Source organism: Mandrillus leucophaeus, unplaced genomic scaffold, assembly GCF_000951045.1.
Source record: "Mandrillus leucophaeus isolate KB7577 unplaced genomic scaffold, Mleu.le_1.0 Scaffold1181, whole genome shotgun sequence".
Taxonomy (NCBI): Eukaryota; Metazoa; Chordata; class Mammalia; order Primates; family Cercopithecidae; genus Mandrillus; species Mandrillus leucophaeus.
Genome location: NW_012100110.1, coordinates 953204 through 980613, shown reverse-complemented (window position 1 = coordinate 980613; position 27410 = coordinate 953204). Strand labels below are relative to the sequence as shown.

At 38.6% G+C, this 27410-nt stretch overlaps 1 protein-coding gene, 1 long non-coding RNA gene and 1 pseudogene across 2 annotated transcripts in view; all 3 read right to left on the bottom strand.

The window, feature by feature from the left end:
- The window catches only part of LOC105528519 (inversin-like), a gene marked incomplete at its 3' end in the record, with an annotated part of 125518 nt that overhangs the window by 47476 nt on the left and 50632 nt on the right, over positions 1-27410 (bottom strand). The window lies entirely within an intron of this gene.
- On the bottom strand, positions 5170-6042 carry LOC105528503 (annotated as a pseudogene).
- LOC105528496 overlaps positions 24890-27410 on the bottom strand; it is a 13633-nt gene continuing 11112 nt past the window's right edge. The window contains exon 2 of the long non-coding RNA XR_001004362.1: positions 24890-25185. This is a non-coding gene — a long non-coding RNA (uncharacterized LOC105528496). The remainder of the gene's footprint in view (positions 25186-27410) is intronic.

Below are 27410 nucleotides of genomic sequence, written 5' to 3'. Positions count from 1 at the left end.
CACCAACAGTGTAAAAGTGTTCCTATTTCTCCACATCCTCTCCAGCACCTGTTGTTTCCTGACTTTTTAATGATCGCCATTCTAACTGGAGTGAGATGGTATCTCATTGTGGTTTTGATTTGCATTTCTCTAATGACCAGTGATGATGAGCTTTGTTTCATGTGTTTGTTGGCCGCATAAATGTCTTCTTTTGAAGACAGTGTCTGTTTTTTGAGAAGTGTCTGTTTATATACTTCGCCCACTTTTTGATGGGGTTGTTTTTTTCTTGTAAGTTTAAGTTCCTTGTACATTCTGGATATTAGCGCCTTGTCAGATGGATAGATTGCAAACATTTTTTCCCATTCTGTAGGTTGCCTGTTCACTCTGCTGGTAGTTTCTTTTGCTGTGCAGAAGCTCTTTAGTTTAATTAGATCCCACTTGTCAATTTTGGCTTTTGTTGCCATTGCTTTTGGTGTTTTAGTCATGAAGTCTTTGCCCATGCCTCTGTCCTGAATGGTATTGTCTAGGTTTTCTTCTAGCGTTTTTATGGTTTTAGGTCTTACGTTTAAGCATTTAGTCCATCTTGAGTTAATTTTTGTGTAAGGTATAAGGAAGGGGTCCAATTTCAGTTTTCTGCATATGGCTAGCCAGTTTTCCCAACACCATTTACTAAATAGGGAATCCTTTCCCCATTGCTTATTTTTGTCAGGTTTGTCAAAGATTAGATGGTTGTAGATGTGTTGGGTTATTTCTGAGGCCTCTGTTCTGTTCCATTGGTCTATCTCTCTGTTTTGGTACCAGTATCATGCTGTTTTGGTTACTGTAGCCTTGCAGTATAGTTTGAAGTCAGGTAGCATGATGTCTCCAGCTTTGTTCTTTTGACTTAGGATTGTCTTGGTTATATGGGCTCTTTTTTGGTTCCATATGAAATTTAAAGTGGTTTTTTCTAATTCTGTGAAGAAAGTCAATGGTAGCTGGATGGGGATAGCATTGAATCTATAAATTGCGTTGGGCAGTATGGCCATTTTCATCATATTGATTCTTCCTATCCATGAGCATGGAATGTTTTTCTATTTGTTTGTGTCATCTCTTATTTCCTTGAGCAGTGGTTTGAGTTCTCCTTGAAGAGGTCTTTCACATCCCTTGTTAGTTGTATTCCTAGGTATTTTATTCTCTTTGTAGCAATTGTGAATGGGAGTTCACTCATGATTTGGCTCTTTGTTTTGCCTATTACTGGTGTATAGGAATGCTTGGGAGTTTTGCACATTGATTTTGCATCCTGAGACTTTGCTGAAGCTTCTTATCAGCTTAAGGAGATTTTGGGTTCAGATGACGGGATTTTCTAAATATACAATCATGTCATCTGCAAACAGAAACAATTTGGCTTCCTCTCTTCCTATTTGAATACCCTTTATTTCTTTCTTTTGCCTGATTGCCCTGGCCAGAACTTCCAATACCATGTTGAATAGGAGTGGTGAGAAAGGGCATCCTTGTCATGTGCCAGTTTTCAAAGGGAATGCTTCCAGCTTTCACCCATTCAATATGATATTGGCTGTGGGTTTGTCATAAATAGCTCTTATTATTTTGAGATACATTTCATCAATACCTAGTTTGAGAGTTGTTAGTATGAAGGGTGCTGAATTTTATTGAAGGCCTTTTCTGCATCTACTGAGATAATCATGTGGTTTTTCTCATTGGTTCTATTTATGTGATGGGTTACATTTACTGATTTGTGTATGTTGAACCAGCCTTATATCTAGGGGTGAAGCTCACTTGATCACGGTGCATAAGCTTTTTGATGTGCTGCTGGATTCGGTTTGCCAGTATTTTATTGAGGATTTTTGCATCGATGTTCATCAGGGATATTGGCCTGAAATTTTCTTGTTTTTGTTGTGTCTCTGCCAGGTTTTGGTGTTAGGATGATGCTGGCCTCATAAAATGAGTTAGGGAGGAGTCCCTCTTTTTCTGTTGTTTGGAATAGTTTCAGAAGGAATGGTACCAGCTCCTTTTTGTACCTATGGTAGGATTCGGCTATGAATCTGTCTGGTCCTGGGCTTTTGGAGGTTGCTAGGCTATTAATTACTGCCTCAATTTCAGAATTTGTTATTGGTCTATTTGGGGATTCAACTTATTCCTGGTTTAGTCTTGGGAGAGTGTATGTGTCCAGGAATTTATCCATTTCTTCTAGATTTTCTAGTTTATTTGCATGGAAGTGTTTATAGTATTCTCTGATGGTAGTTTGTATTTCTGTGGGGTCAGTGGTAATATCCCCTATACCATTTTTTATTGTGTCTATTTAATTCTCTCTTTTCTTCTTTATTAGTGCACTTAACATTTTTCCCTTCATTTCACTTTGGTGAATCTGATTATGTGTCTTGGAGTTGCTCTTCTTGAGGAGTATCGTAGTGCTGTTCTCAGTATTTCCTGAATTTGAATGTTGGTCTCTTGCCAGGTTGGGGAAGTTCTCCTGGATAATATCTTCAAGTGTGTTTTCCAACTTGGTTCCATTCTCTCCGTCACTTTCAGGTACACCAATCAAACACAGATTTGGTCTTTTCACATAGTCCGATATTTCTTGGAGTCTTCGTTCATTCCTTTTCATTCTTTTTTTTTTCCTCTAATCTTGTCTTCACACTTTATTTCATTAAGTTGATCTTCAATCTCTGATATTCTTTTTTCCACTTGATCGATTCAGCTATTGATACTTGTGTATGCTTCACGAAATTCTCCTGCTGTGTTTTTCAGCTCCATCAGGTTATTTATGTTCTTCTCTAAACTGGTTATTCTAGTTAGCAATTCCTCTAACCTTTTCTCAAGGTTCTTAGCTTTCTTGCATTGGGTTAGAACATGCTCCTTTACAGAACAAGCTCAGAGGAGTTTGTCATTGCCCACCTTCTGAAGCCTACTTCTGTCAATTCGTCAAACTTATTCTCTGTCCAGTTTTGTTCCCTTGCTGGTGAGGAGTTGTGATCCTTTGCAGAAGAAGAGATGTTCTGGTTTTCGGAATTTTCAGCCTTTTTGCTCTGGTTTTTCCTCATCTTCATGGATTTATCTACCTTTGGTCTTCTATGTTGGTAACCTTTGGATGGGGTTTCTGTGTGGACAGCCTTTTTGTTGATGTTGATGTTATTCTTTTATTTTTGTTAGTTTTCCTTCTAACAGTCAGGCGCCTATTCTATAGGTCTGCTGGAGTTTGATGGAGGTCTACTCCAGACCCTGTTTGCCTGGGTATCACCAGCAGAGGCTGCAGAACAGCAAAGGTTGCTGCCTGTTCCTTCCTCTGGAAGCTTCATTCCAGAGGGGCACTTGCCAGATGCCAGCCAGAGCTGTCCTGTATGAGCTGTCTGTTGGCCCCTGCTGGGAGGTGTCTCCCAGTCAGGAGGCATGGGAATCAGAGACCCACTTGAAGAGGCAGTCTTTCCCTTAGCAGAGCTCGAGTGCTCTGCTGAGAGATCTGCTGCTCTCTTCAGAGTCAGCAGGCAGCAACATTTAAGTATGCTGAAGCTGCGTCCACTGCCGCCCCTTCCCCCAGGTGCTCTGTCCGAGGCAGATGGGAATTTTATCTATAAGCCCCTGACTGGGGCTTCTGACCTTCTTTCAGAGATGCCCTGCCCAGAGAGGAGGAATCTAGAGAAGCAGTCTGGCTACAGCAGCTTTGCTGCATTGTGGTGAGCTCTGCCCAGTTCAAACTTCCTGGTAGCTGTTTACACTGTGAGGGGAAAACTGCCTACTGAAGCCTCAGTAATGGGGGACGTCCCTCCCTCCAGCAAGCTAGAGTTTCCCAGTTCAACTTCAGACTGCTGTGCTGGCTGCAAGAATTTCGAGTCAGTGGATCTTAGCTTGCTGGGCTCCATGCGAGTGGGATCCGCTGAGCTAGACCACTTGGCTCCCTGGCTTCAGCCTCCTTTCCAGGGGAGTGAACAGTTCTCTCTCGTTGATATTCCAGGCACCACTGGAGTATGAAAAAAAAAAAACCTCCCACAGCTAGCTTGGTTGGTGTCTGCCTAAATGGCCACTCATTTTTTTGCTTGAAACCCAGGGCCCTGGTGGTGTAGGCACCCAAGGGAATCTCCTGGTCTGTGGGTTGCAAAGATTGTGGGAAAAGCATAGTATCTGGACCAGAATGCACTATTCCTCATGGCACAGTCCCTCATGGCACAGTCCCTGACGGCACAGTCCCTCGCAGCTTCCCTTGGTTAGGGGATCATCATGTCTTTTTCTTTGGCTACTTTTTTTTTTAAAGGTGGTATGGTTGTTTTATTCATTTGTACTTAAACCAAGCAAACTAGTACTGATGTCATTATGATACAGCAAATAGAAGACCACTGTCTATAAATATTAGCATAATCAACCAATTAAGGGCTATAGTAAAACACAGAGCCAGAGGGGCTGACGAAATTAATGAAGTATGTTACAGCTTAATCCTTTACCTTAATAATTGGGTTTTTAACAATAAGTAAGTCCAAGTATGGTGGCTCAGGCCTGTAATCCAAGCACTTTGGGAGGTGGAGGCGGGTGGATCTCAAGGTCAGGAGTTTAAGACCAGTCTGGTCAACATAGTGAAACCCATTCTACTGAAAATACAACAGAATAGCTGGGTGTGGTGGTGTGCGCCTGTAATCCCAGCTACTTGGGAGGCTGAGGCAGGAGAATCACGTCAATCTGGGAGGCGGAGGTTGCAGTGAGCCGAGATTATGCCACTGCACTCTAGCCCGGGCAGCAGTGTGAGACTCCGTCTCTAAATAAATAAATAAATAAAATAAATAAATATAAAAATAAGTAAATCCTCCCAATCACAGAAAATAGGAATATACCTTCACCACACCAATTTGTACTTTTACTTCCTATTCTTGAGGCTAGGTTCTAAATCCTAAAGATATTCAAACTAGTATTATATCTACTTATCTATAGCCAGAGACAGCTTCTATCATGTTGTCCTTAGCAGCCAAGGTTATTAAAACCTTTTTTCTCCAGAAAGATCCCATAGGAAAAAAAGAAACCTCTCTGATTTGGCTCCAATCATACCCCATGCTCCACAACATCGACTTGATAGGCATAAAGGAAACAAAGATATGAAGGCAGAACACGTGGTTTCCAAACAAGAAAAATCCTATGAGGGAGGCAGGAGGGGAGAGGAATGATTCAGCCAGTGACCAGACTGAAATTGAGTAATATCAATTTCACTTATCTTTACGTATCTTTAGGCTGCATGTTCTTGGAATAGGTTAGGAATAAATTCATGGTTTGTGGAGTACTAAAATACCTAGTGGTCTCCTGTATTCCACTGTAGCTTTCCTCAGCAGTTTCCAAGGCAGCCTCCAAGTAATTGAGAGAAGAATTTTTCTGGAACTGCATGCAGGACTTGCAGAGATTCCTCTCCATAGCTATAGAAGGGATTGTTTCAGGCCTGAATGTTCCAGGATTGGGTGCACCAGGTCTGAGTGTTCCAGGAATGGCTGCTTTAGGACTGGCTGTTCCAGGTCTGGTGCTCCAGGCTGAATTGCTCCAGGTTTAGTTGCTCCGCATTGAAAGTTCCCAGATGTGCTCGCCAAGCATCCTTGGGGGCAGGAAGAATAGAGGCTGGGGTAGGTAGGTGCTCAGGCCTTTGGAGTCACACCACTCTTTGGGCAGTTGTTTTTCTGTCACCTCTTATATTTTATTCTCTGGTTCTGGAACCAAGTCTTAACCTATTTGTAGCTAAGATTCAGGATGCTGTAAAGTTCTTGCATCTGCTGGAGACTGAGGTATTTCTGTCTCTGAAATCTATCACTGAGTACACATAGCTGGGTGGAAGAGAACACAGCTCTGGTCATCTGTTTCTTGACCAGGACTTTGTCTTCCTTTTTTGCAGTGCTCTTCTCTGCAGAAGTGAGTTGTCTGCCTTTGGGACTAGTGAAAGAATTAGGGCTGTCCAGACTCTGTGTGAGGCATCTCAGCAGAAGATATATGCAAGGATGGATAGTTTGTTTCAGGCCCACAAACCACAGACATTGATGAAGAGTCTTTACAGTTGGATGCTTCAGAGCAAGGCAGGCTTTGGGGACAAGCTGGATGCACACTCATGTTATTATTGAAAAAGGGGAGGAAAAAACTTAAGAGCTGGACTGTAAAAAAGGCTAATGCTTTAAGACTTTTTTTTCTGGAAGATGTCAGAGGAATATGACCTCCAGAAGTGAAAGTATGAAGAAGTTGGGATGAAGTGAGTTCCCCCACAGTAACAGAAGGCAACCAGCTCAGTTCAGCCCTTTGGCTGCTTTTAAGTTTCTCTTCATCTTTGGCTTTCAGCAATTTGATTATAGTATTTTCAGGTGAGATTTTCTTTTTTTTGAAGATAGCATCTCACTCTGTCACCCAGGCCAGAGTGCAGTGGTGCGATTCTGGCTCACTGCAACCTCTGCCTCCTGGGTTCAAGCGATTCTCCTGCCTGAGCCTCCTGCGTAGCTGGGATCACAGGTGCACACCACCATGCCCAGTTACTTTTGTATTTTTAGTAGAGACGGGGTTTCACCATGTTAGCCAGGCTGATCTCCAACTCCAGACATCAGGTGGTCTGCCCGCCGTGGCCTCCCAAAGTGCAGGATTACAGGCATGAGCCACCACGCTGGGCCAAGATTTTCTTTGTATTTATCTTATTGGAGTTCATTACGTTTCTTGAATATTTAAACGTATGTCTTTCACCAAGTTTGGGCAATTTTTGGCCATCATTTTCTTAATTATTTTTCTGCTCCATTTCTCTCTCCTATCTTTGTAATTACAAACAGTTTGGTCTTTCAATATTGTCCTACAAATCAGTAAGACTCATTTTTTTCTTAGTATATTTGCTGCTTTTTTTTTTTTTTAAGATTGCTTAATTTTTATTGATCTATCTTCAAGTTCACTGACTCTTCTTTATCTCCAATCTGCTGATAAGCCCTTCTAGTGAATCTTTAGATACTGTATTTTTCAGTTCTAGAACTTCCATTTAGTTCTTTTTATAGAGTTTCTATTTTTCTGCAAAACATCCTATCTGTTTATTCATTATGAACATATTTTTCTTTGCATCATTAAGCAGAGTTAAAAGACTTGCTTTAAATTCCTTGTCTGCTCATTAAAATCTGAAACAACAATGATGGTTGTTCTCCATTGTTACTTTTTCTCTTGAGTATGGAACACAGTCTACTGTTTGTCCTCATGTCTAGCAATAGTTGAGAATATCTTAAACATTGAAAATGATGCGTTGTAGAGATTCTGGATTCTGTTATGTTATGCTGAAAACTATTCAATTTTTGTTTTAGCAGGCAGATATCTTGGCTGAACCCAAACTCCAAATTATGTTTTGCCTGCATAGGCAGGCAGCAGCTAAATCGCTGATGAACTATTTTAGCCTTAGCTTGGTTGCCTGAAGTTTTCCCCATCTATGTTTAGGTTAGGGGTTAGTTAGAGATTTTGGCAGTTTATATGTAGAGGTTAGGCCTTCCCTTATATGATTTTCTTTGTTCTGGAACATCTCTTCCTTTTTTCTTTTTTTTTTTTTTTTCTTTTTTCTTTTTTTTGAGACGAAGTCTCACTCTGTCACCCGGGCTGGAGTGCAATGGCACAATCTTGGCTCACTGCAACCTCTGCCTCCTGGGTTCAAGTGATTCTCCTGTCTCAGCCTCCTGAGTAGCTGGGACTACAGCCATGCACCACCACACCCGGGTAATTTTTTGTATTTTTAGTAGAGATGGAGTTTCACCATGTTGGCCAAGCCAGTCTTGAACTCCGTACCTCAACTGGTCCACCTGCCTTGGCCTCCCAAAGTGCTGGGATTACAGGCGTGAGCAACTGCGCCCAGCCTGAAACATCTCTTCTGACTTACAGCCATTGCCCCAAATGCTGTCCTTTGATTCTTCAAAAAGTAAGAATGCAGATTTCTTTTCAGACTTCATCCTCTTTGAAGAACTGAGTAGGCCCTGTTATAAAAGTGGAAACTCACCCAGTGTTACTCTCACAGTCTTCCAAGGGCTGATTACACTACAATTTCTGCCTCCTTGGTCACTCTTCAATTCCTCCAGATAGTTGCTTTTATATTTTGTTCAGAATTTATAAATGTTATCTACTGGAGGGCTGATCCAATAGGAGCTACTATGCCATTTTCAAAAGCCATTGCTACTTCGAAAGGCTTTCTAGATGGTTGAGTACTGCTCTATCAATCTCAATGATGTGAGAAGTACTTAGGCCATCTCAATCATCCTTATCCTTCTAAGTTAATCTAAGACAATGGTACCCCTGCACTGACCACTAAGAAAGCATATATCTTGAGCCACTCATTCAACTATTATAACCTGGGACTTGGTATCTAGTGATTTCAAATCTAGTGATCATCACTGGGCTTTCATATTTTCCCCCAAGCAGCCAATACACTCTATTGAACTAATAATTTGACTCACTGGATGGAATAGCCACCCTCAATCTTAAGCTCTATTCTGGCTGGTGATTGGAACCCTCCTACTCTTGGACAGAATTTCAAGTTGCCCACTGTAGTGGATTCACAAGTATTATCTGACTCTCTATCTACTTGTTTTTAAATCTTGTGCTAACAATAGCTGCCCTTGATTACAGATAAACTATAATATTTATGCAGCTCAATATCCCCTCCTGCTGAACCTCTGTAACCAGCTTCTCTTAGAGCTTTCCTTGTCCAAATAGATGAGACCAGTACCAAGTTTCTGTCTTTTCTCACTGAGTTAAATGCTATATCTCATTAATAGATTCCAAAGTTGGAACAATAAAAGATTTTAGAGAAGTAGTGGTCTTTTTAAACATCTCCGCAAAACTGAAAAATAGAAAACAAAATGATCCAAGGCTGTTAGATATTAAACTGTATCCAGAACAAATTCTGACACTACAAGAATTCATTGTTTCATTCCTTGAAGATATTTATTTAGTAGCTATTTTGTGCAAGGCATTGTAGGAAGATACAAAGATAAATTTGATAGGATTCTGTATTCTAGAAACTCATAGAATAACAGGGGTAAATTTGTTCATGAATAATTATGGAATAAAAGGGGTTAAGATTCATAAGTAAGGGTCCAATGTTATTCCTAGAATTGTTACCTAAGTGTTTTGGTTGACATTTCTTAATTTTAACTTCAATCTGTTTTAATACATTTTTTTTTTACATGCTCAAGGGCCTTATCATTTTGTGATCTAAGTCAGGACTCTTTAGACTATGTGTTCTTTAACATAATCAAAAGTTTTAGAGTCCTTTCAAATCTATTAATTTAGATAACTCCTGTAAGAACCTAAGTATTGCCACAAATTTAAAAAATAAGAAACAGAAGTCTGGAGTGTTTAAACTTAATACTTGCCTAAAATCACTCTGTTAGAAAGAAGCAGAGCTGGCCGGGCGTGGTGGCTCAAGCCTGTAATCCCAGCACTTTGGGAGGCCGAGACAGGCAGATCACGAGGTCAGGAGATCGAGACCATCCTGGCTAACACAGTGAAACCCCGTCTCTACTAAAAATACAAAAACTTAGCCGGGCGAGGTGGCAGGCGCCTGTAGTCCCAGCTACTCGGGAGGCTGAGGCAGGAGAATGGCGTGAACCCGGGAGGCGGAGCTTGCAGTGAGCTGAGATCCGGCCACTGCACTCCAGCCTGGGTGACAGAGCGAGACTCCATCTCAAAAAAAAAAAAAAAAGAAAGAAAGAAGCAGAGCCTAAATCATGATTCTAGGTCTTCTGATTTTTATCAGCCCAATGCTTTTGCTAATGTTATACCTGATATACATCAGAGAAAAGAAAGAGATGCATGGAGAAAGTTAAAAAGAAGGTAAAATGTACCAATTTTGTCAAGAGGTATGAGGAAGTAGGAAAGGTATATGAATTTGGTCATCATAAGGGCAGTGGTGAGTTAGTTGCAAATCTCTTTCATTTAGTCCAATTAATCAATATTCAAGTTTTAAATCTAACTCTTCAGTAAATATTCAGATTTATTTATTGTCCTCCATGTAGGACAGACACTTCATGGTCTGATCCCACTTTACTTGTCCAATATCATCTCTCCATATTTTCTACCTCATAGTCAATAATCCATACATATTGAGCTATAGTTACATGTTGCTTAACAGTGGGAACATGTTCTGCAAAATGTGTCATTAGGTGATTTTGTCATTGTGTAAACATCATAGTATACACAAACCCAGATGTTACAACTTATTACACACCTAGGCTATATGGTATAACCTGTTGCTCCTAGACTACAAACCTGTACAGTATATTACTGTATTGAATACTCTAGGTAAATATAACATAATGGTAAGTATTCATGAATCTAAACATATCTAAACATAGAAAAAGTACAGTAAAAACATGCTATGAAAGATAAAAAATAGGCTGGGTGTGATGGCTCATGGGAACACCATTGTATATGTGGTCTGAAGTTAAACAAAATATCATTATGTGGCACGTGACTGTACATATTCTTTCCCTCCTTGAGAATACTCCAAGAGAATGGAGAGAATGGGCTTCCCATCTCTTTTCTCCTCTCTACTTAGCATAGTTGCTATCTATTGAAGGAAGCCATTCTTGACTACAACACCCCAGGATGGCTTAAATACCCCTGTTACATTTTTCCCATGATATACCTAAGCTTACTTCTTTTCTAGCATTTAATACAGAAATATTATATGTTAATTACCAATTTAGCTTCTTTGAGGGCAGGATAGTCCCTGTCATGGTTGTGTTTCCATAACTTAGCACAGTGGCTTTTGCACAAATATTTGTTGAGTGAATAATAAGGATTATAAGGAGTTTCAAAGCAACAAAATATTCTAATCTAACCTCAAGAGCAACAATTTTGTTTATAGGTCATAGAAAGCGTATTCTGATCAAAACCCCAAACACAAAACTATTTAAACCTATTTAAACTTTGAACTTCTTTTGCAAGGATATCAAATCTGATCTTACCATTTCCTTTTTTATTTTTATTTTTTGAGACAGAGTCTTGCTCTGTAACCCAAGCTGGAGGGCAGTGGTGTGATGACAGCTTACTGTAGCCTTGACCTCCTGGGCTCAAGCAATCCTTCCTCTCAGCTTCCCGAGTAGCTGGGACCACAGCTGTGAGCTACCATGACTGTTAATTAAATTTTATTTATTTATTTATTTATTTATTTATTTATTTGTACAGACAGGGTCTCACTATGTTGCTCAGGCTAGTCTCAAACTCCTGGGCTCAAGTGATCCTCTGGCCTTGGTCTCCCAGAGTGTTGGGATTACAGATGTGAGCCACTGTGTTTGGCTGACCTTACCATTTTCTATGAGTAATTCTGCTTAAGTATAAATGTACTCACAATTATACTTCCATAGCTACAGCTCTAGAAGAACTGCATGAAATCTGAGAGATTTCTGTAATCATGAATAATTGTTTGAAATTTTAAATACTTCTAGCTTAGATCAAGCAAAGCAAGTACTTTAGATAACCATAATTCTAAATTCTTAGTATTGAGAATTTTGCTGATCTTCACTGTGGATTACAAAAGTGAGTAAAATCATAAAATTTTCAAGCCAGCACTGATATAGGAAGAACTTAATGAAATATTTGTAATGGTAATAAATAGTATGGACCTCAGGATTTGAAGGGCCCAGTGAGATAACCAGGTTCATCCATCTAGTGTCTTTTGTATAAGCATCTAGTTCTTTTGGAGTATTTTTTGGAGTTATTCAAATTGGTTAGCTGGGCTTTGAATGACTATAGAAAAGGGACCATGGGGTTATAGAGATGGACTAAGTATATCATCTGTAAGTGAGAAATGCCGACTCACACACTCTTGGCATTACTGTCAACCCACCTTTATTCAAGGCTTTCATAAAGATATACTGTAGGGATGATGCTTACAAATGCTCTTAGTACCTACCATATTATAAAAACATTTTAAAAAATTATGCATGCTTTTGGACAACAGCAATGCACTGAATTTAATTTGTACGTAGAGAATGGATTCATAAACAAGTTTATAAACTTTTTAAATAAAATTGTGTTTAACATTTATCATTATTAAATTGGTTCAATTTCTATGAAATTTAGTGGAATTTAAAGTCACTTACTTGGCCTTGCAGAGGCAGTATTAAGAGCTCTATAGATTAGAGAACAAGCTAACTCATTTTTCTCAAATATCTTCTCCATTCATACTCCAAATGATGGCATTATAGCATAAATATAAAGGAGTAGAGCATAAGTACATAGGGATATACAAAAAACATTTTGGGACTGAACTGGATATGATACCATTGGTATCACTTAAATGCAATCCTGTCACTTGCTAAGGAAGAAAAAATTAGGCATTCCGTTGAAGAAGCAATTTAGCCAATGCATAATTCTTCATTTTTTGGATTAGTTCAGGTTGGAATAAATGAAAGATTTTGTTTTATAAGAAACCACACTTCTAAATGAGCAGGGGAGAAAAATAACTGTCACATATCCATACTTTATTATTAACTCATCTATCCTTTTAATTTAATGTCTCACTTATTTTTTCTATTAATAGTATTAAAAATACTTATCACTTGTTAATTCTGACAATAAGATGACAACTTATGCAATTTCTCTCATAAAGTTTCATTTTTCACCTTCATTCAAGTGGTTTATCTTCTGGCATGACCAAAGACAAAAGAACCAACCTGGATTTGTATAGCATATGTGTGAATGTGTGTGTATATTACACATTCAACCTTAAAAATATCATTTAAAGTTCCATAGAGTTATTATCTTAAGGGGTATTTAATTAAGTTTAAAAGGGAGCATATGTTAGCTGAATCAACTTCAGGATCTATTCCTTTGTATAAAGGGCTTTCACATGCCTTTCTCCTCAATTCTGAAAGCACAAGGTTCCTTATTCCCTTCACCATGAATAAGGCCGACATTTGACAGCTTCACAAGGCTGACAGGGTTACCCAACAGCCCACCCTCCCTATTCTCAATCCAATTAGACCTCTAATCCTCCAGATGAAAGGCCCAACTGCTCACGTTCCTCATGACAACGACAGCTATTGATTATTTGTCACTGCAGCTAACACCTTCCCTGTCGAGGCTGCTCTGACAGAAGCAAACCTACCAAATTAGACAGCACTTTATCTGCCCTGGAGGCCAAATGGCACAACAAGTAAAGGCTAATAAATGGTATAAAAATGAACAAATCATAACATTATGACAGGCTGATCGTTGCCAGCAGCCTCCAAGCTCAAGCTTGATGTTCTGTTAGTCTGGCTCCTTCTCTTTCCCCTCTGCTCTAGCTCCAACTTTGACTGAATTAAAGGCCAGAACAATTAAGGCATTTGACCAGCAAAGATAAGCCAATTGAAGTATCACCAAGGGACAAAAATGTCAATAACTGACTGCCATTTGTCAATACAAACATTCTGGAGATGCAAATGCTCCGGCCTCTGCTCTCCACTAGGCTGCACTGACTCACTTTCCAGCAAGAGTCAGCCCAAATGGACAATCTGTGGCTATTTAGCCAGAAGAAAAAAAATAAAGAAAAGAGAAAGAAATATCTAGTCCCAAGAGAGGAAGTATTCTATGAAGTACAAGCAGGAGTCGCTGGGGTGGGGAAGAAGGATTGTATGAGAAAAAGGAAGATAGCAAAACAGGACTATTCTTCCTTTAAAAATATTCTAATATTAGACAACTGGAATCTCATAATATGTTTTTGCCCACAATACATGCCTCATGTAAGAAATCCTGGATCACTTGGGAGAATTAATAAAGCTATAACTTTAGAAGTACACTCATTCATTCAACAAATATTTTTTGAGCACCAACTACTTGTCCTAGGCAATGGGGATAAATTAGTGAATAGACAGACCAAAAATAAATCCCTAACTTCATGGAGTTTATATTCTAGTGGGGCAAAAGACAATGAGCAAGATAAATAAGTAAAATATATAGTATTTCAGATAGTGTTAAGTGCTAAGAAAAGACATAAAGCAGAGTAGGGAGAATACAATGTGTGACGTGAGGCAGGTATTAGACAGGATTGCCAGAAAAGGGTTCACTGAGACAGTGACTTTTGAATAAGAAATTGATGAAAGCAAGGGAGTTCAACACAGAGATTCCTACTGGAACGGCATTCCTAGGAGAGGGAAGAACAAATGCAAAAACCTGTGGTGAGAGCTTGACTCACCTACTAGAGGAACAGCACTGAGGTCAGAGTGGTGTACGTGGAGGAAATACGGGAAAGATTAGAAATAAGGTCATACAAACAACAGAATTCAGAACATGAAATAAAAGGCTTGATAGGTCACAGGAAATACTTAGTCTTTTACTCTGAGATGGAAAATCTCTTTTTTTTTTTTTTTTTTTTTTTGAGACAGAGTCTCCCTCTGCCACCCAGGCTGGAGTGCAGTGGTGTGATCTTGGCTCACTGCAAACTCCGACTCCTGGGTTCAAATGATTCTTGTACCCCGGCCTCTGGTGTAGCTGGGACTACAAGCACGCAACACCATGCCTGGCTAAGTTTTGTATTTTTAGCAGAGATGGGGTTTTGCCATGTTGGCCAGGCTGGTTTTGAACTCCTAACCTCAAGTGATCTGACTGCCTTGGTTTCCCAAAGTTCTGGTGTAAGCCACTGTGCTCAACTGTAAAATCTTTTAAAGGATCTGGAGCAGAGGAGTGACACGCTTTGATTTAAGTTTTAAAGGATAATTCTGGTTGACATGTTGGGCACAGACTGCAGGGGGCAAGAGCAGAAACCAGGAGACCAGTTAGGACACTATTATAATTATCCAAGCAAGATTACTATAATAATCTAAGCCAACGTGATGGTGGCTAGGACCAAAGTGGTGGTAGAGGGAATGTTGAGAAAAGTGGTTGCATTCTGGATAAATATAGATTTGTAGATAAATCAACAAATCAAATTTGTTTATAGACACCAGTATCATACAGGTGAAAAGGACTTTGTATAAAAATATTAATAGGTGCTCAACGCGTTGTTAGTTGAATTGAATTCTCTATCTGGCAGTTCTGTTTAAAATGCTATGCCTTGCAGCAAGGGATCTGTGGCTTCTTTTTTCTTAGACAGGGTCTTACTCTGTTGCCCAGGCTGGAGTACAGTGGTGCGAGCATGGCTCCCAGCAGCCGTGACCTCCCAGGCTCAAGTGATCCTTCCACTTCAGCTTCCTGAGTAGCTGGGACTACAAGCATGTGCCACCATGCCTGGCTAGTTTTTGTCTTGTTTTGTTTTTGTTGTTATTTGTGGAGATGGGGTCTTGCTATGTTGCCAGGGCTGGTCTTGAACTCCTGGGCTCAACCCATCATCCTGCCTAGGTTTCCCAAAGGAGCTCTGGTTAAACACAAATTTTCTAAAGATGACTTTGACTTTAAGCACAGGCTTTGGAGTCAAACAGATATGTGTTTGAAGCCTGGTTCTGCCACTTAATGACAAATTACTAAAGCTCTTGAGTCTCAGGTTTTTCATCTAGACAATGTGATATTCTATCATTCTTGACTGGGTGAGCAAAAGGAGTAGAGATGTAAGAAGAGGTTAAGTTTCCTTTTAGCCCAGAATTAGAATAGGAGGTGATCAAATAATATTTTTATTGCTTAAAAAATCCCCAAGCTCTGTCCACTATAAAAGCCTAGAAACAATCACCAACCTGGTAGTAGTAAGCACCCTAGATCCTAGATTGTGTTCTCCAAATACTTTTTCCTACTAAAAGTAAAGCTATTGGCGAAATAGCTGATTCCAGGTCTGAAGCAAAAAATATAGAAATGAATCTGGAATATTTGGACATAGCAGATAGCAAGTGAGCTATCAAATACTAGGCTCATGTCAAATGGATCCAGAAGTCTACTTGAAGGGCCTCCCACAGGCCAAAAATAGAGTAATTTGAATACTAATTAAGGATAATAACTCCAATGGATTGATATAGCAAATATGTTAAAATCATACTAAAAAATTCTAGGCCTTGTTCATAATGATGCTAAAAATGAAAAAATTAATTGATAATTCTAGGAGGATGCCAGGAAACCAATTTATTATTTTAAAAATTGGTAAATAAAGAGGGAGAATCAAGCATTCATCCTTCCTTTCCTATATGAACTGTACCATTCAGTAATCTAATAGTAGACAAGGGGAAGTTTCTCTTTAATGAATTATTCCAGGTAATAACAGTAGGATAGATGTTAGAATTAGAATATCATCATTTTGCAACTCCTAATGAACAATGGGCTCTAGGCACTGAGCATCACTAAGTGTTAACATCATAAAAATAGACACAATGAAACATTATGTCCCTCCTAAGAATGAATGTACCATAATAATAAAACAGTTTGCCAAAAATTGAACTGTAATTCTAACAAAAATGATAAATGCTTGAGGTGATGAATACTCCACTTACCCTGATGACTATGACACATTGTATGTCTGTATTGAAACATTACATGTACCCCATAAATACATATACCTACTAAATACCCATAAAAATGAGAAATTTAAAAAAAGAAAAAAGAAAAAAAATTGAACAATAATCAGATCAAGTCTTTAGATCCAGCAGCTAACTTACAGGAAATACACAGGTCTGAGGAATAGGTTTATCACACCTGAAGGGAGAATCATCTTACTGAGATAATCAGTCTAGACTAAGACATCAAGTTAGGTCAGGGGTTAAGCCACAATAGCCAAAAAATTATAAACAAACAAATAAAAAAAGCCAAAAGAAACAAAGAGATGGAGAGTGAATCTATAGATTAAAAAAGACTTGACATACAAGCCAATCACAATATATAGCTCTTATTTGGAATCCATTTCAAACATGTGTAAATAAACAAAAACATTTATGACATTTATGAGACAATGGAAATTTGAACATCAATGGGCCACTCTATGATACTATGATATGAAGTGATTCTTGCTACATTTTTTGAAAAGTATTATCATGATTCTATTTTAAAAGGTCATTTCCTCTTAGAAATAAATATTGATATACCTAGAACTTAAAGCATAATAAAAAAAAGAAATATATATTGATATAATGATATCACTGCAATATCTGAGATTTGCTTCAACATGGGAAGGGGAGAAGTTAATGAAGGAATACAGGAAATAAGATTAGCATGACCTGGTAATTACTGAAGCTGAGTGATGACACAGAGGGTCATTTTACTATTCTATTTTTGAATATGTTTGAAGTTCTCCTTAAGAAAACATTTTAAAAAATGAGGCTTAAAAAAAAACTTAGTGTCAAAGTCACTGACTCTTCCTTTCCCATCTGTAATTTGCAGAAAATTCAAGATATATTTAATATTGGCTACAACACGGTGACTATAGTTAATAATAATGTATTATATGCTTGAAAATTGCTAACAGAGTAGATTTTAAGTGTTGACACCATGTATAAATATGAGGTAGTAAAGATGTTAATTATGTACTACCTCGTAATTAATTTAGCCAATTCACAATGTATACATATTTCAAAACATCATGTTGTACACCATAAATATATACAATTTTTGTCAATTAAAATAAATACATTAGAAAAAAATAAAATTGGACTTCTTACCACTTCTGCCACTACCACTCTGGTCCAAGCCAACATCAACTCTCAGCTTCCTAATTAATCTCTCTTCTGCTTTCATCCTTTGACAGTCTATCCTCAACACAGCAGTTAGAATGAACCTTTCAAAATATAAGCTAGATCATATTTTCTGTGCCCAAACACTTCAATAACTTTACCCTCTTGTGCAATGTAAAAGTAGAATCATTAAATAGCATACAGGCCTTCTGTGATCTCTGAACTCGTCCTTACTCGACTAGAGCCACAGTGGCCTCCTTGCTAAATGTTTCTTGTAAATACAAAGCATGTGCCCATTTCTGGACCTTGCACTTGGCATATTCTCTCCCAGAAAGGTTTGTTCCTTCATAATCTTTAAGTATTTGCTTAAATACTACTTTCTTAAGTGAGGTCTACCCTGATCACCCTATTTACATTTGCAAACCTCTGCACTCCCTATCACCCTCACCTGTCTTATTTTTTTTCCATAGCATGTATCCCTATCTGACATAATACTATATATACTTCAAAAATGTATTCACTTGTTTATTGGTTTGTTTCCCACCAACAAAATGTAAGATCCTTGAAGTCAGGGATTTTTGTTTTGTTGTTCACTGCTATATCCCACATATATAGAGCAGTACCTCATGATTAGTAGGTGCTAAATATCTGTTATTAAATGAATTCTTTCAATTTTCAGATCATTGCTTTTTAAATTCTGAATTCAGAGACTGGATCATTGCTTTTTATCACTACACTTCTCAATTAAGTTTGTGGGGTAACAACATGTGAGGTGGTGCCTGTGTTTGTTACTGAAACAGCTAAGTGATTTGACCATTTCCTTATTTGGGAGCATTTGGGAGGAAATATCCACAATTCGCTTTAAAAAACAAAAAACAAAAAAACAAAAAAAACAAAAAAAAACAAAAAACAACCAAAAAACAAAGGACATTAAGGTAGGGTAAAGGTTAGGGTCACCCCAGTGGCAAGAAGAGTATGTAGAGCTGGTTTTCTTGTAGCCTAGAGCTAAAGGGCAATGCCACTAGATGGAATTCCATGAAGGTGACCTACAGCCTATGGCCATTGCTTTTGAAAGTAGTTAGGTTCACAAGGTTCTGTAAGTGTCCAATAGAAATTGTGGCTGACACCATGGATTGCCTGGCTAATATATATGCCCATCCTCTTCTAGGCTTCTAGGCCAACAGAACCCTGATTTTGGTTGTTCTCCTTTTAAGTAAATACGTACTTCAGAGAAGACCGGGTCCTTGCCAAACTCAGAAGGTGACTTTGTTTTTCTGTTTTTGTTTTTGTTTTTGTTTTGAGACGGCGTCTCGCTCTGTCATCCGGGCTGGAGTGCAGTGGCATGATCTTGGCTCACTGCAACCTCCACCTCCCAGGTTCAAGCAATTCTCTGCCTCAGCCTCCTGAATAGCTGGGATTACTGGTGCCCACCAAGGTGACTTTGAATGACATAGCAATCGGGAAGTTTTCATTTTCCTTGCCAAGGGATGGGATTAGGCCTGGGAATCAAAGGCATGGAAAGAGCATCTGCCACAGGGCTCCTGAGAAGATTTTCCACGTTCAAAAGGTAAATAAGATATGGGCATTCAATTTTTCTGCTTCTAGATATTGTGGTCTACATGCAATGCCTGAAATGTAGGCAGCCACCTTGAAATTAACTCCAAGGAAAGCTAGCCTAAAGTACAAGCCAACATCCTGATTATAGCAGAGGATAAAGATATAAAAACCCAGGTCCTTGCTAACATCATTGAGCCACTGAGTTAACCAACCCTGGATATTACCTCTTGTTACGTAAGACTGCTTGATGTGTAAAATAACAGATGTGCTTGTCATCTAAGCCACTTTTATGTTATTTGTATTAACAGAAAATGTACATTAATGATATAAATTTCCATGATGGACCCAAATGACTATAGAGCCACCCAAGCAAATATGAAATATTTCAGGAAAGGAAATCAGTTAAAGCACAGACTGCATTTCTGAACTCTAGTTGATTGTGCTACCGGCCCATTACTTATTATTATACCATTTAGTCTATTATTTCCGGCTCCTTTTTGAGGCCTACATGGTGCTTCATGTCAGTTCTCAGCCTTTTCTTCCAGGATCTATTTGCTGTGTGAGATGCTCTTTGCAGGAAGTCTAACTGTTTATTACTCTGGAAGTTTTAGTTTTAAGTTTTTTTAGTTGACAAACAATGAATGGGATTGCTAATTATCTTCTGGGGTCCTTGTGACCTTCCAATTTTGCCAGTTGAAGCTCTCTATCTGTAGGTTATGCTCTCCTTCCCTCAGTTTTGGGGCTTACCTTGACTCTAATCAAGGCAAGATTTAAGTCTAACTCATTAGTGAGATTAGCAAGAGTCAAATCAACCTAAGCGAAGCCTGACCAGATAATGTAATTCAGTTTTCTGTCTTGCTCCTGCAAACCAATCCTAACCTTGTGCCCTAAGGTCTGGAAAATTGATGTCCATCCACCCATCCATCCATCCACCCATCCATCCAACCATCCATCCATCCACCCAGCCATTCAACAGCATTATGGTCTTAGTCACTGGGGCTCCAATTATGTTCTTTGTAAACTAACTTCAAAACCTTCCTAACACCCAAATTTCCTCAATTTCCTAGCACCTCAATTTCCTTCCTTTTGTGAGTTCTCCTAAGGAATGAATTATAAGGCTCACTTCTGGCAGACTGACAAAATTAAAGTAGATCATATTCAAATTCTTTTGGAGTACAACACTCAATTTACGAGGTTTTTTTTTTTTTTTTTTTTTTTGGAATGGGAGTCTCACCTTGTCACCCAGGCTGGGATGGAGTGCAGTGGTGCAATCTTGGCAAACTGCAACCTCCATCTCCTGAGTTTAAGCAATTATCTTGCCTCAGTCTCCCGAGTAGCTGGGACTACACGAGCCCGCCACAACACACAGCTAATTTTTGTATTTTGGGTACAGATAGTTTCACCATGTTGGCCAGACTGGTCTCAAACTCCTTATTGCAGGTGATCCGCCCAACTCGGCCTCCCAAAGTGCTGGGTTCACAGGCATGAGCCACCATGCCCAGCCAATTTATGAAATTTTTGTCATAAGAAGACAACTGCCTAGACTAAATGGTAGTAGAGGGAATGGGAAGAAAAGAATAAATGTGGGATGAGTGACAAACAAGATCAACAGAACTTTTTTTTTTTTTTTTTTTTTTGAGACAGAGTCTCACTCTGTCACCCAGGCTGGAGTGTAGTGGCATGATCTCAGCTCACTGCAACCTCTGCCTCAAGGGTTCAAGCGATTTTCCTGCCTCAGCCTCCTGAGTAGCTGGGATTACAGGTGCCCGCCACCATGCCCAGCTAATTTTGATCAATAGAATTTGATGTGTCTTGGGACTGAGGAAGTCAGAAGGAGTTAAAGATTAGGGTAATATTTCGAGCCCAAATTACTGAGGAATAATACTTTTCTTCATAACAATGGGGAAATTGACAAAGGAAGCTATGTTTTAGGTTACAGTGGGATATTTAAATGTAAATTATGGAGGGAGATAACTAACTGAACTAAATTTAGGAAAGAGAGCACAACTCTAAATTCAGACTTGCAAGTCAGTCTTATCGAAGTGAAGTAGAACAACTGAGTTCTGGGGAGAAAGTATAAATGCAGGAAAGGACTCTATTGACTGATAAATGTGTGTTTCATAATCTGCACATAAATGATGAGACTAAAAAGGTAATCTGCTATGCTGTTTGGGAAGACAGTCAATTAGACATCCAGGATTTCTTGTTATTATATATATCACTCTGTATTCAAGATACAGATGCATCCCTTTTGAACCCTGAGGACTACCTCATAGGGTTGTAAAGGTGTACAAATGGTGCAATGCATAACCTGTATAGTTATCTAGCAGTCCTGCCTCAGTGGTTGACTGTGCTAAATGGCGAGATCTTTAAAATCAATGAAGAATGTCTTTCTCACCTCAAGAATCCTCCATGCATAGAGAATGGAACAGAATATGCCCTCAGCTTATAGAGAGTGGAACAGAACATGCCCTCAGAATATGCTTGCTGAATGAGCTCCCAGAAGGGCATTGTTTCAAGGTTCTCTTGACTGTCTTCATTTGGAAGTAGCAAAGGCTTCATAAGATACATCAGAGCAAAGCCTGATGCTGCTCTGTTCATAATTTTACAGCAATCATTTGTACTTCCAGAGGCTACCCTGGTTAGAAATCATGAAGTGGGTTCCTCCCACAATACTGAGGACACATAGTTTGGGGAGATGATCCACGGTAGCATTTTCATTATGGTCAAGTGTGATGACATCCTCCTAGCACATCCATTCTGACAACAGCAGAATCATTAGCTTCGATTCATTAGAAGGGGATTTTGATGAATAAACCTTTAGCTACACTTCTGAGAAGGCTCCAGAGTTATGAGGCAAAAAAATTAATTCCAACTACTTAAGCAGAGACACTGGGCAATTTCACAGTTATTAGTATAACTCAGATATAACATTTTAATAGGAGGCATCCTCAGTGATGAAGATATTTTCTAGATGAAGATATTACCGATGAAGATATTACCAGAAGAGGGGTGCTATGAATACCAGAGAAAACTGCCTTCTGTTATAGTTTAGTCTGTATTTTTTATGTATTTGTATTAGTGTGTTCTAGCAAATAGGAGGTAATTCTTATGGAATTCCCATCTATAATAATGTTCCAGGAATAGCTTTGTGTCTATCTGGTGTTACTAGTCCAAAGATTAAAAACGCTGGATATAATTTTCTCCGAAAAAAGTAAAAAAACCTATTAACATAAAAGGATGTAGCTAGTAGAGCCACTCCGGGCCATTGACTATCTGCATGTCAGTATGTCATTTACTTGGTTATCTTTGCAGAATATACTATTTATCTCCAAGTTTTGGAAAATTAATTCTGATTTTTCAATATCTAGTTCAAATTATCTCTCCTTCATGAAACCTTCCCTAAAACTTCTCCTCATTGAATATTCCCTTCCTCTATCTTTCCATACCATTTTGTTTGTATTCTTTTCTAGTACATATGCATTCTACCTTATACTTGATTTTTTTGTAGATTGTCTTAGCCCATTTGTGTTTTTACAAAGGAATACCTGAGGCTGGGCAATTTATTTAAAAAACAGGTTTATTTGGCTCATGGTTCTGCAGGCTCTACTAAATGCACGGTGCCAGTATCTGCTTCTAATAAGGACCTCAGGAAGCTTCTAATCATGGGGGATGGTGAAGGAGCAGCAGCTATGTCACAAGGCGAGAGAGAGGGCGAGAGAGAGGGCGAGAGAGAGAGAGTGGGGAAGGGTTCCAGGCTCTTCTAAACAGCTATCACATGAACTAATAGAGTGAGAATTCAGTCATTACCTCTGGCACCAAGCCATTCATGAGGGATCTGCTCCTACGACCCAAACACCTCCCATTAGGCCCGTCTTCCAACCACTGGGGATCAAATTTCAACACGAGATTTGGAGGGGACAAATATTCAAACTATAGCATAAATACAGCTCATCTACTCCATTAGAGTTAATTTTGCTTACCTTTGTATTCCCCACAGTATTTAGTCCAGAGCATGGACCAGATGATAATTATAATAGTTAATATTCATTGGGCACTGTTTTGGTGCCAGGCACTGAACTAAGTAAGAAGTTTGTGGGCATCAGTTCATTTCATTCTCATAGGAATGTGGTAGTTTAGGTATCATTATTATTCCCATTTTTCAGATGAGGAAACTCAGAATTAAAGAGATGTCACAGAGCTAATAAATAAATGAGCAGGGACTAGAATCAATATAGGCCCAACTCCAAGAACTATTCTCTACTCTTTATTCAATATACTTAGAGAATTGAAGTGTAATAAGAACTCTGTTGTCATTGAAAGTTATAAGTGGAAATATAAAGACTTTTTTTCTGGAGTGCTAAAGCTTTTTGCATTACCAATCAAATCAATATTTTAAGAATGGAATGCAATAGTTATGGTACAGAAAAGACATGAAAGGATTCCCCTGGATCAGCTAAAATATATCCTATGAGGTCTTCACTAAATATAAGAATATAACAAGATAGATCTACTAAGAGGAAAGAAAAGCTATCATTCTTTACAAATAGATAGGAAACTTCCCAAATAAAAGCAATACAGATGGCAGAATAATAAAAACTGGAATGAAAAATTGGATATGCTATGCCCTTATTGAGTGACAAATGTTCTGTGATATATACTATGTTAAGAAATACTAAGAAATATGAAAATAAATTTAAAAAATGGGAAGTGAGAACAAGTAAGCTTCTTCTGCATTAGAAACATTTAAAAGGAGACCATAAAAGTGCCAGAAAAGATAACATTTTATTGTAGGAGATAATGAAAAATGATTTGGGAAATGAAGGAAAACAGGATTTAGTACCCTTTTTGAAGTCAAAGATCTGAAACTCAGTTAAATTACAAAGAAAATAAAACATTTAAGGAACTGCAGGAATTGCAAGGAATTGTCACCATTAAAGGTTGGCAAAAAGTCTGGCTCAAAATAAAATTTAGAATTTTTTGAAAGCCTGTTTTTGAACTTTTTTCAGACAATAATAATGCATGCCTCTTGTGAAAATGTTTTCCTATAATTTAAACCATGAGTGTTCTCATAATACCACTATAAGAAATTTCTACTATTTCTTGGCCGGGCACGGTGGCTCATGCCTTAATCCCAGCACTTTGGGAGGCCGACGCGGGTGGATCATGAGGTCAGGAGATCAAGACCATCCTGGTTAACACGGTGAAACCCCGTCTCCACTAAAAATACAAAAAATTAGCCGGACGTGGTGGCGGGCGCCTATAGACCCAGCTACTTGGGAGGCTGAGGCGGAAGAATGGCATGAACCCAGGAGGCGGCGCTTGCAGTGAGCCAAGATCGCGCCACTGCACTCCAGCCTGGGAAACAGTGCAAGACTCCGTCTCAAAAAAAAAAAAAGAAACTTCTACTATTTCTTTAAATCTTTGCAACGTATATGATACATATGTATAACTGTGGTTATTTTTAAAATTATTTATTTATAAAAACGGTTTCTACTATACATATCCTTCTGCAGCTAGCTTTTTTTCAGTTAACAGTATGCCCTGGACATCTTTCCATGACAGTACATACAGATTAATTAAATGTTTTAAAGTGGCTAAAAAGTATTCTACTGTATGAAAAATAGATTATATTTAACAACTAATGATTAATTTACCTGTATTTTGCCATTATAAACAATGATGAATGAATATCCCCTGTGTGTGTGTGTGTATATATAAATATATATGTATTAGTTTGAGTGTTTTATAAGGTACATTTCTAGTTGCAGAATCTAGAGTTAAAGAACATGTAAATTTTTACTGCTTTTTTTCTACCTTTTTGTTCAGTTTAAAAATCTTAATACTATCTGAAGCACAAAAGAGCACATATTAGAAGAAAAAGAGGAAATAAGGAAACACACATATATGAAACATATGAAGGGTAAACCAGAAATCAATATAGTTGATTGTCATCAAAAGCAGGGAAAATAAGACAGAAAGGACATGGGAGTGACTGAAATTTGTCTAAACCTACTTTTCCATGTAGTTTCAACTTTTGAAAAAGTTAAATCAATAAGGATGGGAAGGAGGGGAAATTAAACTGAAACATATAAAAACAACTGTATTTTAAATACACCAGCACCTTGGGAGGCTGAGGCAGGCAGATCACTTGAGGCCAGGAGTTAGAGACCAGCTGGGCAACATGGCAAAACCCCATCTCCATTAAAAATACAAAAAAAAACAAAAAACAAAAAACAAAAACAAAAACAGCCAGGTGCAATGGCTCAGGCCTTTAACCCCAGCTACTTTGGGAGGCTTAGGCTCGAGAATTGCTTGAACCCAGGAGACGGAGGTAGCAGTGAGCCGAAATCGCACCACTTCACTCCAGACTGGGAGACAGAGTGAGATCCTGTCTCAAAAAAAAAAAAAGTATTCGTAACTCATGGAGTTTTAACATGTTTGTTTCCATTGAAGTAACTGTCCTTTTGCTACTCAAATTGTCCATCTTTGGAAGCTCCTTTAACAAGGCTTCTGTGGCCCTTTGACATGACTCCAGTATGCTTTGTTAGACACCTTGCCATCCAGCACGACCAGATGAGCCAGACTCATTTCGTATATTACTTGTCCCAATTTCTAAGCTGCCACTTCTCTAAGGAGTTCTGGTTCCTTTTAGTGGTATTGAGAGACACAATCTGGGTGATGAAGGTGATCCTTCATGGGGTTAGTCATTACTTTTAGGCTTTTTCAGTAGACAGTGCTATGAAATTCAGAAATATAAATTTTTAGCAGACAAGTATACCACCAGTTTATATTTGTATACTTCTTATACTGAAAATCTTAGTTACTAATGAAATTGACATATTCACTTGCTTCATCTTACCTTTACATAGTGATCCATTTATTTGTGTTGTGTCAAAATAACAGTAACAGTATTAATACTAACAGTATGTTCACTGAATACAGTTTAGGATTTCTTTGTAGCTCTCTTTGTCCTTAGGATGTATCCTACTATGACTGCAGAGTCAAAATTACTATGCTTTAAAGTCAGTTGGGCTGGGCACAGTAGCTGACGCCTATAATCCCAGCACTTTGGGAGGTCAAGGTAGGAGGATCACTTGAGGTCAGGAGTTTGAGATCAGCCTGGCCAACATGGTAAAACCCCATCTCTACTAAAAATACAAAAAATTAGCCGGGTGCGGTGGTGCGTGCCTGTAATTCCAGCTACTCGGGAGGTACAGGCAGGAAAATCACTTGATCCTGGGAGGTGGAGGTTGTGGTGGGCCAAGATTGCACCACGGCACTCCAGTCTGGGTGACAGAGCGAGACTCCATCTCAAAATATAAAAAATAAAAATAAAAAATAATAAAGTCACTTGAAAAATTCACTCTGCAGTTAAGCTACCAACTTAATACACAGGTGTCTTTGTTTAATTTGTCTATCAATCTTTAAGGACTGCTCATTGTAGACACTTAAATTTTTTTTTTTTTTTTTTGAGATAGAGTCTCACTCTGTCACCCAGGCTGGAGTGCAATGGCACTATCTCGGCTCTCTGTAACCTCCGCCTCCCAGGTTCAAGCGATTTTCATGCCTCAGCCTCCTGAGTAGCTAGGATTACAGGCGTGTGCCACCAGGCCTGGTTGCTAATTTTTGTATTTTTAGTAGAGATGGGGTTTTACCTTGTTGGCCAGGCTGGTCTTGAACTCTTACCTCAAGTGATCCACCCACCTTGACCTCCCAAAGTGCTGGGATTACAGGCATGAGCCACTGCGCCCAGCCTATAGACACTTAAATTTTTTATAATTATGGAAATAATTTATGAAGTTTCAAAATCAAAACTATAGAACAAGATATACTCAGATAAGACTAGCTTCCATCCCTGTCTCCTCTACATTATCTCCTTCTCCCTTTATGTAAGAGTCTTTATTCATTTTTCATTTACTCTTCTATATTTAAAAAATATAAGAAAATATTTTTCTCCTCTTTCCCAAAAAAAAGGTTACACATACTCTTTAGCACTTTACTTTTTTCTCTTAACAATAAACCTGGCGGCCACTTCATAGCTATATATAAAATAGAGAATATCATACACAATATTCTGCGCTTGCTTTTTTTATTCCAGATCATTTTATAACATTATATAAAAATATTTATCATTACTTCCTACAGATGCATAGCATTCCATTGTGTGAATATACTCTTGTTTATGTAGCCAGCCCTCTAAAAGTACATTTGCAGGCAGGGCACGGTGGTCACACCTGTAATCCCAGCACTTTGGGAGGCTGAAGAGAGCAGATGGCTTGAGCCCAAGTTTGAGACTAGCCTAGGCAACTTGGTGAAACCCCATCTCTACCAAAAAAAAAAAAAAAA